Source organism: Ambystoma mexicanum, chromosome 11, assembly GCF_040938575.1.
Source record: "Ambystoma mexicanum isolate Mex_15411 chromosome 11, UKY_AmexF1_1, whole genome shotgun sequence".
NCBI lineage: Eukaryota > Metazoa > Chordata > Amphibia > Caudata > Ambystomatidae > Ambystoma > Ambystoma mexicanum.
In genome coordinates this window covers 321,343,278-321,361,173 of record NC_090934.1, presented here as the reverse complement: position 1 = coordinate 321,361,173, position 17,896 = coordinate 321,343,278, and positions in this window count along the sequence as shown.

Here is a 17,896-nt window from a genome sequence, read left to right as displayed (position 1 = left end):
AATCCCTCCCAATCCCAACCTCCCAAACCATCCCCCTCACCCATGGTATCCAGATCTCATTCACAGGTCGTACATCCAGGGCCCCATCTAAAACCACTAGCTCATCAATTCACAGCTTCCCAACACAAGATAGAGACACCAGCTCACAAGAATCCCCCTCTCGCACCAGTCCTGATCCCTGGAATCCCCCACTCCCTGCCCTACCTCCTCCCTCACTCCTCACGACACCTGGCCTGCGATCTAGCACCCACCTTCACTAGCCTCCCCACTATCCGCCCCCTGAGCACAACCCTAGAAACCCAGGTCAGTGATTGTGCTTTCCCTCACCCCTCACGACACCTGGCCCGTGCACTAGCACCCAACTTCTCTAGCCTCCTCACTATCTGCCCCTAAGCACAACCCTAGAAACCTCCCCTTCATTACACCCTGATGCCGCTCGCCCATTCTCATACCACCACCCCGTTTCCAACTCTATAATCAGATTGGCTCTCTGGTGCGCCAATCATCACCCTCTGCAGAAGCCTATTTTCTACCCCCTTCCCACCCAAACCCATCACCCTCCACCCTCCCTCTAACTGCCACTGGGAACTCCCTAATACCCCATGCCAAGACTCCACGCCCCCTATCAAACTCTCAAGCCAGAGGAGCCTGCTGGTGAGCCAAACAGCACAAACCCCCATCTCCCTTCACTCCTTCCTCGCACCTTCCAATGAAAATACCTCCCTCCCATTTTCTCCTCCATACCCCCAGTTCCTCCCCCCTAACCCATCAGAGAACTCCCCACTCTCTGTTCGACCCCATACCTCACGCAACCCCCACCTTAACCACTTCTTGACCCCTGCCAACAATCCCCTCTTCATATCCCTTCCCCACTCTCAAAACAGCATGCCTCGCCCACGCAAGAATGGTAGCTTCATCTCCATGACCCTCCGAACCCCCTGTCCTCTCTCACACCCCTATTGCACCAACACCCATGAAATGTAAAAAATTAGTCTGATCCCCCTCCTCAACTCTCTACTCCTCACCACTTCTACCTCAACCCGGCCTCCCAATCTCTGCCTCCCCTACCCCATCCCACTCCCCCCTGCCCTTGCCCTGCTTCCACCTCCTCTCTCTCGACCTCTCACACTGCACACCCGACCCCCCAAATCCTTTGAGACTCACTCCAATTTCTAGCCCTCTAAACCCCCCCACAACCACTGACCGTCTATCCACTTACCTGCCCCTCCCCATCTCTTCCCACTCCCCTCACATATTCTCCTCCGCCCGCCTACTCTTCCTAGCCTCCGCTGACATAAACCCTTCTCCTGTTACTCAGAACTCGCTGGCACCCTACCCCCTCACTACCCCTCCCCTCCCTGTCACATTGACCCAGAATGTCCCTACCACATCCTCCTCCCCTCCAATCTCCCAAGCTCCTCTTGCTCCCACCCTGATGACCTCCTCCAAGATCACATTCCCCACTAAAATCAAATGCCCACTCTGTAGCTAAAAACAGACATAGCATCTTCGACCTCATATCCTCTGACAAACCCGACCTCATCTTTATCACTGAAACCTGGTTCTTCGACGACTTTTCCCCTGTTGCGCATGAAGCATTCCCCCCAGCTACTTGCTCGTCTCGCACAATAGACCCTCCAGAGGTGGCAGAGTTGTAGTCCTCTTCAATTCTCATTTCTTTGTCTCACTCATCGAATCTCGGACAGGCATCCCATCATGTGAATCCCTTCTAGTTAAACTCTCACTACCTCTGACTTTCACCCACAGCTTCCTACTCATCTACAGACCAACTGGTTATGACAGACATTTCTCCAACAACCTCTGTGACTCTCCTAGACACCATTCAAGTAAATCACCCCTCTCTGACTCTCCTAGGAGATTTCAATATTTGGTAAGACATTCCCACCAACCCCAATACTCATCCACTGGTCGACAATCTTGATGCGCTCAACCTTTCCCTTCATATGAGTGGTACATCCCATGAAGGGGCCACACCCTTGATGCAATCTTCAGATACCATGATCAGATTCATCTATCACCCCCATACCACTCATCTGGACCGACCACTTTGTCATTCCCTTCTCCATCCTCACCCCTGCCCCCCCTACAGCTCCCCTGGCCTTCTGCAAGATCTCAAAAAGTTAAGATCCTTCCTAACCTTACCGAAGCCCTACTTCTTAGATCCCCTACAATGCCCCTCCCAGACAAATTCCTAACCATCGACTCCTTCGACTGCTCAATGAATCACTAATTCCTCTCACCCCCCGTGCCCCGCTTATTTACGCAATGGACCATTCCCTAAATGGTTCACGCCCGAACTACAGAATGCCAAAAAACAAGTTAACTCCCTAGAACAACGCATCAAAAACCATTCTCAGCAGATCCACTTTCGCCTTGCACCACCGTAACTACAAAGTTGAAATCCAGAAAGCCAAAAAAGCCTATTACAACAAAAAAATTCTCAACTGTGGAAACCACAGCAAGGAACTCCATAGAATCATAACTGAATTTGTTAAACCTACCTGCACATCTACCTAATGAACCCCATCTCAATCTATCTGTGACTCCCTCTCCCTGCACTTCTACACCACTGCTCTTGACAGAATGACCTCCCTTAAGAACAAACTGTCCCTCCTCTCCCCTGCCAACAACCCACCAATCCAACAACCCCCCTCTACCACGACCCCTAAGTCCCCCCACTTTTGACTCCTTCAAATCCATCTCCAGAGATGAGCTTTGAGACCTGCTATCCACCAGCAAACCATCTGGCTCCCCCCTTGATCCATTCCCGCCTCTGTCCTAAAAGACATATTCTCATCTACCTGCGGAGGAGATCATGCAAGAACCATACTCAATGACTCCCTCAGCTCAGGCATCTTCCCCGATGCCTTCAAAATTGCCCATGTCAAACCTCTTCTTAAAAAGCCGTCCCTCGACCCCCATGACCCGAAAAACTACAGACCCATCTCGAACACCAGATTCCTTGCAAAACTCATTGGCTGAACAGCATACTCCCAGATAAACACCTTTGTTGAATGCAACAACCTCCTCGACCCCGCATAATCAGGCTTCAGACCATGACACGGAACCGAAACCACTCTGACCTCAATCTGGGCTGTTCTTAAGGTCACTGAAGACTCTGAAGGATGCACTGCAATTAACCACTCAATCCCCCTTGACCGCCTCCATTTCCCCAGAATCCGTGGCACTGCTCTCAAATGGATCACCTCCTTCCTCAGCAACAGGAAACAAATAACCCTCCTCTCCCTTTTATCTTTACTGCTCGTGCGGTTAATACCGAAGTACCGCAAGGCGCATGCCTATCTGCTCTCCTATTCAACCTCTATATGTCTACCCTCCCTGGAATCATCGCTTGCACAACCTCTCGTGCTACAACTACACTGACAATACCCAAATTATCCTAAAAATCGACAATTTAGGCACCAATCCCCATCCCGACCTCGAAGTCTGTCTTAGAGATATGGAGTGCTGGATGACAACCCACTTCCTCCTAAACCCCACTAAAACTGAAATCATGATGTGCGGCAACACTGCCCTTCTACCTCACTCTCTCCCATGGGCCCCTTCACTAGGCCAAACCCTCCCCCCCACCGACTCAGTAAAACACCTATGGCGCACTATGGATTCTGGCCTATCCCTCTCCCGTCAGATCAACAATGTGTCCAAATGTTGTCACTACCATCTCAAACTTCTCAGACACATCTTTCCCTACCTCTCCTTCCCGAACAGACTTGCTCCAGTCTTGTCTATTGTAATTTCGAGACTCGACTATGCGAAGTCCTTATACCTTGGTGTCCCAGCATACCATCTTAACAAACTCCAACGAGCGCAAAATGCTGCTGCCAAACCGCTCCTCTCCCTAGGTCTGAGAGACCACATCTCTCCAGCGCTCTGAACTCTCCATTGACTCCCAGTCGGACGAAGGGCAACTTTCAAGACCCTGTGCATCACTCACCGTGCAGTGCACATGACCAGCCCATTATACCTGCTAGAAAAGATAAAACCATACCTCCCAACCCGCACCCTAAGTTCAAGCACTGCCCACCTCTTAGTGATTCCAATCTCTAACTCTGTCAGGATCGGAGGAGCCGCCTTCTCAACCTTGGCCCCGACTCCGCAAAAGTCTAAAAACATGGCTGTTTCCGTAATACCAATCACAACCATGTGAAGTGATTGAAACCCCAGCAACGCGATGACTTAAAGCTTAAAGAAAATCCTCACAAATTCATCAATGAATGAATACGCCCATTAAACAACCCCTTTAGAACCCCATGCCGGAAATGAAGAAAAATGATCTCCCATGCCCCAAACTCCTCGCAGTTCCCTCTCTTCATTAATACGCACATATCCATGCCAGTATCCTGCAGCCCCATCACCATATTAGACCCTCCACAAAGCCTCCATCAAATCCCTGTCCACGTCAGACATTTCCCCCGCACCACAATGTCGCAGTGTACCAGGCAGCCCCTCTGTTTCCCATTTTGTCGCAGGGTGCACCATCACCCTCAAGTTCACTGTGATGTCGATATATGTCCCAGCACCCGGCTCCCTATGTTATCACTGTGTGCACCCTAGTCCAATCCCAAGATCCCACTGCATCCCCCTCAGCCCCCTCTGGTTTCCTGTGCGGTCGTCGTGCACTCCTGCCCCCAATTCCTGTGATGTCGATGTGGACCCCTCTGGTCCCCCGTGCTGCTGCAATTTGTCCAGCCCATCTAATCCCTGTGATGTCAGTGTGTACCCCCCAGCCCTACTTTGCCTCCTGTTGTCGCTGTGTACCCACTGCACTCTCTCACCCTATTCCATTGCGATGTACCCCTGCGGTCCCCCGTGCTGTCGCTGTAAGCCCACCCGCTCTAGTACCTGTGATGTCGCTATTTCCCTCTTTGGTGCCCCGTGTCCTCACCCTATACCCTTCTCCCCTGGTTCCATGTACCGTCGCCATATGCCCAGCCCCCTCGTCCATGTGATGATATCAGTCTGTCCCTCTGTTATCAATGTATGCACCCTTGCCCTCGCTGTCACCCTGTCTTGTCTCTATGTACCCTCTGGCCCCCGTGCTGCCACTGTAGACCCAGCCCCCTCTAGTGCCAGTGATGTCACTATGTGCCCTTTGGTACCCCGTGTTCTTGCTCTCTACCCCTGCCCTCTGGTCCGTCTACTTGTCAGTCTGTGCCTGTGTTACTCATGCCCTCTCTGTCACCCTGTTTTATCGCTGTATACCCCTCTGATCACTGTGCTGTTGCCATAGGCCCAGACCTCTTTAGTGCCCGCAATGTCGCTATTTGTCCCTTTGGTACCCGTGTTCTCACTCTTTACCCTTACCCCCTAGTCCCTATCCCTCTCACTATGTTGTGTTACCAATGTGTGTACCAATGCACTCTCTGTCACCTGTTTTGTCACTGTGTACCCCTCTGACCCCCTGTGCTGCCGCTGTAGACCCAGTGCCGACTCTATGCGCCCTCTTGGTACCCCATATTCTCGCTCTATACCCTGCCCTGATTCTTGTACTGTCACTTTATGCCCAGCCCTCCTAGTCCCTGTGATATCAGTCTGTCCTTATGTTGTCAATGTGTGCACCAATGCCCTTGATGGTACCAAAGATGCTGCTGTGTCTTTGGCCCTGTAGTGTCACTGTCTAGCAGCTCCCCTCCAACCCCCCATAATGCTGCTGTGTACCTCTCTGGTCCCCTGTGCTGTCACTGCATGCCCAGTCCCGCTAGTTCCTGTGATGTCACCACGTGCCCTGCATACCCCCTTCCACTTCTAGCCAGTCCCCCATGTTGTCGCTCTGTACACACCTACTCTATGGCTCCCTGTGTCATCTCTGTGTACCCGTCCGGTTCCATGTGCTGTTGCTGTAGGCCCTTCTGATCCCCCGTCATGTTGCTTGTTTGTTTGTTTATTTATTTGTAATGCACACCAAACCCAGGCATATCAGGGTGCAAAGGAACAGGAAGATGCATGATTACTTTCAGCTCACAGTTGCACAGTTACATAATAGTATAACAACATTTACAGAACAATCAATGCGGTCAATGGACTATGTGACAGGTATATACATACAAAAGGAATAATCAATCCAAAAAATGTACATAATTTACAAGGTTGAAGTTCAGCATACAAAGGTTTTGTAGTGTCTATTTGCAAAGCCCGATGGTGCATAGTAGAGTAGAGGCGATTAGAGACATTAGAGAAACTAGAGTGCGTCAGTGGTCTTTTTCTCTCAAACATTTGATGATGTGAAGTTCAAGAAGGTTTGGTCCACCCTCAGGAAGGGGGGAAGGAATTCCATAGCTTCGCTGCTTTGACTGGGAAACTGCTCCCTCCAGCTTTGGTCAATTTGAACCTAGGTACAACTAGGCAATTTGTGTTTGAAGACCTGGTGGGACGACGGGAAGTTTTTCGGTTGATTCTCTTCGATGAGGTAGCGAGGTGCACCGTTATTAAGGCACTTATGTGTTAACAATGCTGTTTTTAGCAAAATGTTGTCGCTGGTGGGCAGCCATTTATTCTGTCGCCTTACCTCCGTAATTTGCCCTTTTCTAGATAATCCCTGTGCCGCTCTGAGGGCATTATTCTGGAGAATTTGAATCTTGTTGATAATGTACTTACTGGCACCCAGATATGGGGAGTTACAGTAGTCCAGTTTGGACAAAATTAGAGCCTGAGCTAGAATCGTACAACAGTTCTTAGATAGGAACGGTTTGACGGCGCTGATCAGCTTACAAGTATAAGCAGAGTCAGAGGCCATGGAGTTAACCTGTTTGACGTAGGTGAGGGTGGACTCTAAGTAAAAACATAGGGCCTCATTACAAGTTTGGAGGCAGCCATGCCCTTAAAAAGGGCATGGCTGCCTCCAAACTCGGGTCCGGGTCCATGGTCCCTGAATGGGGAAATACCGGGCCATTCCGACTTTGGATGGCCCGGTATTTCCCCATTCAGGGAACCCGGACCCGGACCATCACCATTCCCATATTAGCCCCCATAGGGCTCAATGGGAATGGGGAGCATGTTAACAACGGGCCCGTTAATGACGCAAGAGGAACTCGTAATACGGCGGAATGGGTTTAACGGTGCTGGCACCTTTACCAGCGCCGTTAAACCCATTCCGACTGGGTTGTAATGAGGCCCATAGTGTTTTTTCCTCCTTTGCAACTTTGATAATGTTGCCATCGATATTAAAAGAGGTGTATTTGTGGCCAAGTTTATTGAGGTTAAAAGTAGATCCGAGAATGAAGAGCTCAGTTTTGTCATCATTCAGGCATAGTCCATGGCCAGCTATCCATGCTTGCATGATGAGATAAATTTTATTTATCAAGGCCAAATCCTTGCTATAATCCCCTGTAAGTGGTATGAGAATCTCGGTATCATCTGCATAGTTAGTGTAGGTGACACCAAGATGGTCCAGATCACCAAAAAGGGGCTTGGTTAATATATTGTACATTGTGGGTAAAACACAGGAACCCTGTGGCACTCCACATGTGATCAGGATAGGGTCTGCTGCCGCTGATGTCGAGAAGACTCCCATAGTCCTGTTGCTCAGAAAGGATTGGATCCAAACTATGGCCTCCTGTGAAAAGTGGGCTGCTGAGTCAAGGTGATTACATAGGTCAACCAAATCGAAAGCCGCCAAGAGATCTAGTAGCAGTAGTAGAGCTGAATTCCCTCTGGCCTTAAAATCGTCGATCTGGGCCTCAAGATCAATCAGCGCAGTTTCAGTACTGTGTTGAGGCCTAAAGCCCAATTGGCGGACTCCTAGGAGATGGTTGAGTTCCAGATAATCCTGTATTCCCCTGCCTTCTAGTCCCCCTTACTCCCTGTCGTCAAGTGCTTTGAAGTGCATCATGTGTGAGAGCTGTGTGGATGAACCATCACATATCATATCACTATGCTTACTCTCTACGCTACACCATCACACATTAGTGTATAGCTATACCCCTCAATAAATTCGACCTAGCTGATCACATATTAATACTATCCCACAAACACCTCATCACTCTATTAAAAACGCAGCTATATCCGGTATCACTACATATTATACCCACCAAAAATATCGCGTATATATGGTCGTCTGGAACGCCAATAGGTGATATTTTTGGGGGGGATAATTTTGGGGGTTTTTGGGAGCGAGGGTTGCAAGGGATTCCCCCGCTCCTTTAAAAATAATGTGGGTTTTGCAGGGGTGTTCCCCGCAGGTTCCATGCCTTAAAATCGCTGCAAAAATATAGCAATATTTTTGTATGATGACATTTTTGCGGGCATATTAACACATGGAACCCTATATCCCAGGAAAAACTGGCCTAGCTGCACACATAAGTGTCCCACAGGCCTAGCAAAGCAAGAACTCAGCCTTGGTGTCCACTCGCCAGACTGCACACATTGAACCGATACCACTACCACCACACCTAATGCTAGAATGCAGCTACCATCTAGTAACCACATCAGCTGCACACTTAACTGGTGCACCCAAGCACGCTTCGACACCCTACTCCTTCTACTGACCCAGACTATGGTCCCCGAGGGCTTTCAACATACCAGCGCTTTGAGGTCATACCAATGAAATATAGAGCGCTGTATAAATGCCAAATAACATAATATAACAAAACATTGTTGCAGAATGTGTACTGCACAATGTAGTCACACGACATGGCATACCAGTTGATATGCAGGTGGGACATCACCCTCAGCCACAGGCACCACCTTTGCCCTTGGTTGGCCAAAGGGCATAGGGAGAGGCTGTATGCAACCAGCTGGTGCATACATACTTTACCTGAAAACCTGTCTCTGTGGAGCACGCACAGTAAGGCGACAGCCCTGGTGCCATTCAATTATGAATTGGGCCATATCCTCTGTGCCCATAACAATACCCCGAGAACGTGTGTCTGCAAGAGGTAAACTGTGTGTGTCCACTAGACATAGTATAACATGCACCAAACACCAACGCAGTCATAGCAAATGGAAACAGAATCCGTTTCATTGCCAGGAAGCACGTTCAGATCCCAGCCCCTCCGAAATGATTCACATTGTGGAATGAACACTAACACGTGGGGAATGCACAGGGTTGGGGATTAGGTAGAGGGGGGAATCACGTGGGTAGAGTTGACTGGCAGGAGTCATGTATATTGTAGAAGCACATACATTCAAGTCAAAAGAACCTCTTGCTTTGCAGAAGTGTCACGTACAATGCATTGCATGTGCATGATATACAGAACATTAACTAACACTGTATTCAACAGTAGGCCTCAATTCTAGCAGGCTGTGTTGAAAACACAGAACAACAAGGCCCCTTCTCTTGCTTGACTATCACATCCCAACCCCCAGGCAAGACAGGGAACATGCACGTATACACATAAAAACGTATCAAGTTACAGCTTAGTACAATTAGACATGACTGAAATGGGAGTAGGACTTTGGCCGAATGTGAATGTCATACCCATCGGAGCCAGGGCAGAGGACCTGAGCTGGTAAAACAAGAGCTGTTTTTTAGGACATCAGCACAGCCCAGGATAATGGTCATTCCATTTGAAACACCAGATGCCCAGGGATTAAGCTCCTAAATCCTTTATGAATTAGATGGGTCAGAGGGACATGCAGGAACCCCAGGCCTACCCCATTGGAGGAGTACCAAACAAAGTGGGCAACAGAGAACAATACTGTCTGTAGTTTGTACCAGGTAGAGCAGAGGGAGATGCCAACATCAATATGATTGTGGTGGGAAGGCCTGATGGGGGCGCTTGCGTGTCTGGGATGAGAAAACATATGCCTTGTTTGCAAGGACCAGGCTATCCTCGAAGTTGTCTACTGAGGTCATGTTCATGGCCAGGTGCACATCACGTGCTTAGACACCAAGATAGGGTGGAGTAATTAAAAGCATAACCAATCATTTCACAGTGACCCAAGGTGAAGAGACTGTCGCCTATGTGCGAGGAAGTTGGAGGATAAGATGACATGGCCAATGGTAGATTGGACAATATGTGAATATAAGCATGTAAATAGGTGGTAGTCACTGAGGGTGGTGGCTGAACACTGCATATGAAATTCGTCACAAACTATGACTTACTTGGTTATAATGTGCCACTTGCTTTGATTAAGACAGAGATCTCTCTGACAGTGGACTAATAATACTCTTTTGCCATTTTCCTTTTTGTATGCAAAAGCAAGCTCTTGTTCTTCCAGAAAAAGGGTGCACCTACACTTTTTCACTAGTTGGTTGTTAATTCAATGTCCGTCTATTGTGAGGCTACCCGAAGTTATCCACAACAAAGCAAAAAACACAAGCAACAAAGTCCTTGAACACTGTCACATAGACACTACCAACTATTGTGCATGTAGACCCCCAACAACACACAGGCAAATACAAGTAGGAAGGCACAGCACAAAATGAAAACAACAAGTAACACATGTCAGGACTGTCCCGGCCACCCTATGCCTGTCACACAACAATATACAGGTGGAGTGGCCACCCCATTCCGTGACAAAAAGTATCCTCACAATACACATTCACATAAAAGTAGTTTTGCAGACTTTGAGAAATGCAAGTGCACTGCAAGACCGATGCACATCTCAACTCAGATTGTTCCCCTTCCGAGCCTGCACCAGCTGTACCGTCCAATGCATTGTCACTCCCCCAGAGGCAGGTAACACATCCATGCACCTAATTACACTGTAATATGTGCCTCGTTGCGTGCTATGCAACAAATGAAAACAAGAACACCCCAGCTACCCATCACCATGTGTCCCTGCACCCGTACAGATAGATCTGCACACCAAAAGCAGATGCAATTCAATCACTCCACACAGAGTCACCTTACACACCCACAACACGTACACTGACTGCCCTCAGAGTGCCATGCAGTGAAGGGCTAGGTACCACTTACCCCTTTTCCTGGTGAGGGGACATTCTGAACACACTGATCTGGCTTGATTCAGAATGACACAGGGAGGTCTCCTAAATTGAGATCACTGAGAGTTGGAAATCCAGAGTCCCCTTGGAAGCACTCCCAATGCCACACAATGGCATCCCCTGATTAATTAGGACAGTGCAGTCAACTCTGGCAGGGGAGTTGATGAAGGAAAGTCCAAGATGACGGAATGCAAACATCTCATCAATTGCAGTGAAGACAGGATCCGGCACAAGGCAGCTGGTCAAAGAGGCAGCAGTCATACAGGAAGGCAGGGCAAAGAGGCAACTGTAATAAAAGAGACAAGCAAACAAGAAAAATAAATGAAAAAAGGAGGCCATAGAGACTGCCACACAAAAGGGAGTAGGGAACAGGGAAGAGGAATGGAAGGCAGAGTTCCCAGGAAGTGGACTGAATGGTGACGAATGTGCTTGGAACTGTAGAGAGTGTTGAGATGCACTGAACAGAAGTGAACAGGCAGCAACATATCTGCTGGTTTGCCATGCATGGAACATGTCCTCATGGCAAACAGCAACACCAGGCAAATGGTGTGTGCCTGATGTCTGTGGTGAACATGGCATCCCCAAATGGCCTGCAATGCTGTGCTGTGCTGGATTTGTCTATGCTACCACCCCCAGAAGGTGCAGAAGTACCAAGTATGGACTTCCAGAATGCATAGACATGACATGAACAGCTCAGTGAATGGAAAGCTGTGTGGCGGGAAACACACATGTAAAACTGCAAGCAACCACTCACTAGACTCCCATCAACATGTGTCCCAACACCCATGCAGCTGGACCAGCCACCCTCATGACAACAATAAACACCCTACAGTGATGGTATGCCTCAAAACAATCCCCCTGCAACCAGTGCCCCCCTGATTACCATGTAATAACAGCAAGCATTCAACCACCAGTGTACCTTCAGCATGTGTTTCCACACCCATGAAGCCAGACCTGCTCACCTCAGTATAAGGGGAAAAATACACCCCACACAGTGCCAGACTCCCTGCACCAACAACACCAAAACAAGTGGCAAGTGAGTGCCTTCAATTTACCTGCACAAGGTACCCACCTGTCTGGCATTCACAGCATCCCACCCGAAACATAATTCTGAACTTGCAAAGACATGCATTGCATCAATGTTAAGATACTGCACAGCCATGTCAACTCTTGTATGGAACATGGAAATAGCCATGGACCATCCATTGTCAACATCCGTAAGTACAAAAAAACAAGCGTCCTCATCTATCAAAATACCAACATTGAAACTCACCAACAGAGATATCACTGGCAGTGAAGCAAACAGATTATAAGCACAGCATGACATGTACCCTGGAGACATGCATCATTCACCCCCGGGATGCGGTCACAAGAGGGGACATTGATTGCAGTCATACAAGTTCTGCACACCCACTGTCAGGTGTGTGCCTTTGGGTCATATATGGATGCAGGGGAGGAAAAGGGCTCCAAGTGAAGAGGTGAGGCTCTCGGTAGTGGAAGTACAAGCGTGGTAGCTGATGAGAAGGATGACAGAGGGCAAGAGTGGGTTGGGACACACAGTGATGAATGTATAGCAGTGGAATGGAGAGAGAGGAATTGGGAAATTGTGTTGCAAAGAGGAGACTGGCTGGTGGGGAGATGAGTAGAGATATGTAGGACATTACAGTCAGTGAGGGCAGAGAGAAGGTGGGCAAGAGAGGAATCTGAGACAGAAAAACATTTTAAAAAGCAGCATGGTCAGAGAGCCTGGAAGCCACATAGATGGAAAACTAGCATATATTGGGGGTGAGGAAGGACATAAGAGGGTAATGGAGGAGGGCAAACTGGAAAACAAAGGCCACCTGTGAAAGGTCAATCAGCAGCTTCAAATCAGAGAAACAACATGCACAGCCCACCATGCCATGTAAACCAAAATGAGACGCACGTCTGCAACATCCCCGAAAATATGTGCCTCCAACCACAGCCCCATACACTGCACCCCTCCTCCACCACCTGTTAGACATCACTGCAAATGGACATGAGGACAAAACAGAGCTGTTCAATCACCCATATCAGACCACACACCCTATAAGTGAGTGTCCCAGTAAGTGTGCAGGGATCGAAGGGTGAACCTGCAAAACCTACAGGGACAATAGATGAAGAGAAGGTGGGAGAGTAGACAATGTACCACATGCATGTGCCTTCAATGTGCACACAAGCCATGCAGTCACTCACAGAGCTGGATTTGAACAACAAATAATGTGAAAAGAAGTCATGCAATACATCCAGGTGGTGAGTACATACTGAAACTAACAATTAACAACAAGTGACCTGATTGGGTAACACAGGCACAGTCCGTCAGGGGTACACATGTGCATAACCTCTACAACCATAGATGCACCAAGTGTGTCAAACCTGTCTTGTGGAGTAAATATGGACAAATGCCCTGTTCTGTGTCACCAGAGGCAAGCCATGAAGCGGAGCAGCCAAGGTTGTCTAGACCTGACAATGGACCTGTGTGTTAGAAGTGGAATTGTGCAGGGCAGGCCATGTGAGAAGAACACGGAGTTCGGTGGGCACTGGCACAGGTGAAAGAGTATTGTGGACAGGGAGTACAGTTGCAGGGACCCATAGCACACATGGGGCAGGGTGAGGAGAAGGGAGTCAGTAAAAAGATATAATGACGGTCAGTTAGGTGAACAACCAAAATACACAGAGTCCAGTTGCACAGAGAATGCAGGACATTAATGATGATGTAGATCCAGAATATGGCAAATACTGCAAATGGCTCAAGTGTGATAAGTGCTGGACATTCCCATAATTTTAGGAGTCAATTGTGGAAGTGCAACGCCAGGAACAATGCACACACATTGAAATGGAAGGGCACATAAACACACATAATGCGGACAAACACACATCTGCATTGACATTTACCGTGACTCAATCATTACAACCCAGAAAGAAAATGTGTGAGAATGCATTCAAATTTTGTGGTGAGAAATAATACAGATATAACACGAGAGATTGCGCTCATACATACCTGCTGACAGAGCTGCACTGATGTGATTCTCTCATCACCTCCACCAGAAACTGTACCTCCACATTTGTGAAAGGAGGACCAGTGCCTGGCAGACGGCATGGGGAATAAGGCGGTGAAAGCATGCAGGGCGGACCTCCCATGGAGTACAGCTACTGGATAAATCAGGACCACTGCACCAACCTGTGACATGGTATTTTGCCAGCCATAGTAGCAAATCATGCATACAGCGCATATGTGGGAAAAGTCCATCAACCCATTCTTACCTGCAAATGTCACCCTGTTGTTCTCAAAGCAACCATGGCAGTTGAGACCACTGTGCATGGCTGCATCTTCAGTGCTGCATTCATCATTCCTTTGAGAGGGCCACAGTACATATCTAAAGACAAAAAAGTTCATCTTGTATTGGGGAAAAAAACAACACATGCCTTCATCTAGGGAAAGGGGTACTAAAAAATATAAAAAAAATTGGTTCATCCCGATCAAGGGGTAGGAAAAAAACAAAAATCAGCCCACACCCAAAAGGAAACAGAAAAAAAGGTCCATCCTAGACTAGGGTGAGGGAGGGTTCATGTACATTTCCACATGAGTTGACCACAAATAAACATAGAAAAAAAAATGATAATGATGGTTGAGATGGCGTTGGTGTGCTGGGCCCCCCATTCTGCAGTTGATCTGCAGGTTGTTGTGGTAGTGGATCCAATCCACTTAGTGCCAGGGCCTGGCCTTCATTGGCCAGGGCCAGTCGTGACATAGATGCATGTACCAGCACCCCATTGACGGTGAGGTCATGATTCATCACGGATAGCTACATAGTATGTATGGCATCAAATTGCTGGGACAGTGTCTGTCTCAAGGCATCCATCTCCTTTTGGAGCAGTGTCCTTGTGGGTGACAGTTCATCATGCAGTACATTCCTCAAGCTCTCCATCTCACAGTGATTTGATCTAGATCCCCACATCTCATACCTCAGGGCCTCTCTAGGTGCCCTAGCATCTGCATGCAGGGACTGCTGCAGACACCTCAGACCAGCCTGTCGGCCCTGGATGTTGGCCTCCAGACCCAGTCTGTGAGGGAACCTTGAGGGCTGCATGATCTGCAGCCATTTCACATCCCGGGCTGGTAGTGGGATCATGTTCTTGGCCAGTCGATCCATGCCCTCAGCAATTCGATTGAACGCATTGACATGCCGCATTGTGGTATGAGTCATTTGCTGCTCCCACACTGTTTCTCCAGCCTGCACACGTCCACCACGTGTGCCGGGCCCACGGTGGTGTGATGCAAGGCACCAGGGCAATTGCTGAGGTGACCCTGTCGTTGGCTACAGGTCTGCATCCCACCGTTGGACATCAGCCCCAGAGCCTGACAGCAACTCATGGGAGGGTGGTCTTACAGCCATAACCACCACAGGCATGGGGCCCACCACTGACTGACCTTGTGAAGGCAGCTGCACTGCCACAGACCCAACAACCCCATTTGATCTGCCTGTTGGGCCACACACCTTCTCCCTCAGTGAGTCCTCCACTTCTGGTCTGCATCTGAATCAGCAGAGTCAGAGAGTGCGTAGAGGCTGGAGCAGGACTGACAATGGCCTATAGCATCTGTGGATGTTCACGGTGCAGTACACCATGGCCTCGACTGGTGGACTGACGTACCACCACCTCTTCTTCCTCCTCCTCCTCTATAAGCGCTGCATCATCCTCATCACTGGCACATGGACAGAGATTGACAATGGGAGTCATGTGTGTCCTCACAAACATGCACATGTACATCAAAGGGCAGACAGACACAAAATGGCATAACAGACATGCATCTGATATCGCGACTTGACACGTTGTGAGTTGTAAGCCACGGATATATGGCATTTGATAACATGCAGCACCACCCCATCCCTGGTCCAGTCCATGCCGTTAGAGGAAACATAGATGTACTTAAAGGCAGACACAATGATGCAACGGATGTGTCTGGCAGGCATTGACTAATGGACACATACAGGGCTATCATATCAGACAGGTGGTACTATTTTGAACTATATGAACACATTTGTATATGGACCATGCACCTATATGACATGCAATGCAGACAGGCACACTCATTGGCATTATTCATGCCACTAACCTTTTGCATGGGTTGTTTACAATCCTGACTGCCCACCTTGCCATGATGACCCACCATCAGCTATAATTCACAATATTCTGCCTAATGTTGCACCTTGCATTACCCAAGTCAAGCTGCATATTCACAAGGCCTGCTACACAGGGCAGTGGTCTGTGGTCACTGATTCCACCGGCAGCTGTTCACACCACACAATGGGCCTCATTATAAGTTTGCAGGTCCGGAAACAAGGGTGATGGTATGCTTACCAGCACCCTTGTGCCCAGATCAGCAAAATACAAGTCTGCCTGCCGGAGCCGCTGTGCCCAACAGGTCTGACCCTGCCGGGTGCAGCGGCCACGGTAGGCAGACTTGTCACAGGAGCACCGGCACCGTTATTAACCTGTGTCCCATGTACCCACTCCCATATAGTCCCAGAGGACTCTATTGGACTATATGGGAATCGTGATTAACAAAATTACAGGGGCCTGACTTCCCGGCTGCCGGTCTCGGAATAAGCCGGTGGCACCGGGAGGTCAGGCGCCGGTAAATTATTTGAAGTCCGGCAGCAACCCACCAGTAGCACCAGCAGGGTTACCGACAAACTCGGAATGAGTCCCAGAGTCATGGCAGGAAGCTTGGATATGCATCCTGACAAGGCATCCCATAAGAGCAGATGACAATACAAACAAGAAACTCTGCAGCAAATGATGTTTGTGGTCGACGTATATCACATGTATATGATGTACAATGCAATGAGATAGACACCAAAACTGTGCCAATGAACACCACATGTGGATGTGGCATTGTTTGGCGTGACACAGAGGTGTGCCCTGTGGGTGATGTGTGGGGGTGCACATCATGGGGTATTGCAATTTTCACATGTGTCAGACATTCAAACCCTGCATGTAAATACTGGCATGGCTATGTTATGTTATGTTATGTTATGTTTTGTTACTTGGCATTTATATAGCTCTCTATATATAATTGGTATGACCTCAAAGCACTGGTAGGTTGAATGCCCTCGGGAATCCTAGCTCTGGTCAGCAGAGAGAGATAGTGTTGTAGGGTGCATGGGTGCACCCGATATGTGTGCAGCTGATGTAATTGCTTGATGGTAGATACATCCTAGTGTTAGGTGTGGTGCCGAAGATATCAGTTGGATGTGTGCAGTCTGGTGGCTGGACACCCAGACTGGGCTCTTCCTGCGTTAGACCTGAAGGACGCATATGTGAGCAACTAGTACAGAATGTGCTCAGCTAGCTGTGTTTTATTAGGGTGATGAGGTGTTCATGTGGTCGTATTTGTATGTGAACAGCTAGGCCGAATTAATCAGGAGTATAGCTGTGTTCTAGTTGAATGATGGTGTATACTAGAGAGTAAGCGTAGTGATGTGATATGATGGTTATCTTTAAGGCGCCCGAGACCAGGCACGTGAACTGGATGGCAGGGAACAGAGTGACACACAGACACATAGAGACAGGGGGCTGGGCTTACAGTGACGAGGGGGGGTACTGATATATAGCAACAGCATGGGGAACAGGAAAGCAGGGTACACAGTGATACACGTGTGGGGAATCTTAACATTTACATTTGCATTTTTATCCAGATGAGATTCAGGCTAATGTTCATAGATCTGTAGTTTCATAGTGCGGTATTGCTAACATTCACAATCTAGTATGGGTCTGGCGCAGGCCAATGTTCACAAATCTAATAGTGCAGCATTGCTAGCATTCACGTTCCTATCTAGAAGTGATGCAGGCCGCTGTTTACAAGTCTAACCAGGAGTGGAAATGCTAACATTCACAATCCTGTCAGGGTCTGGCGCAGGCTAATGTTCGCAAATCTAATTGTGTGAC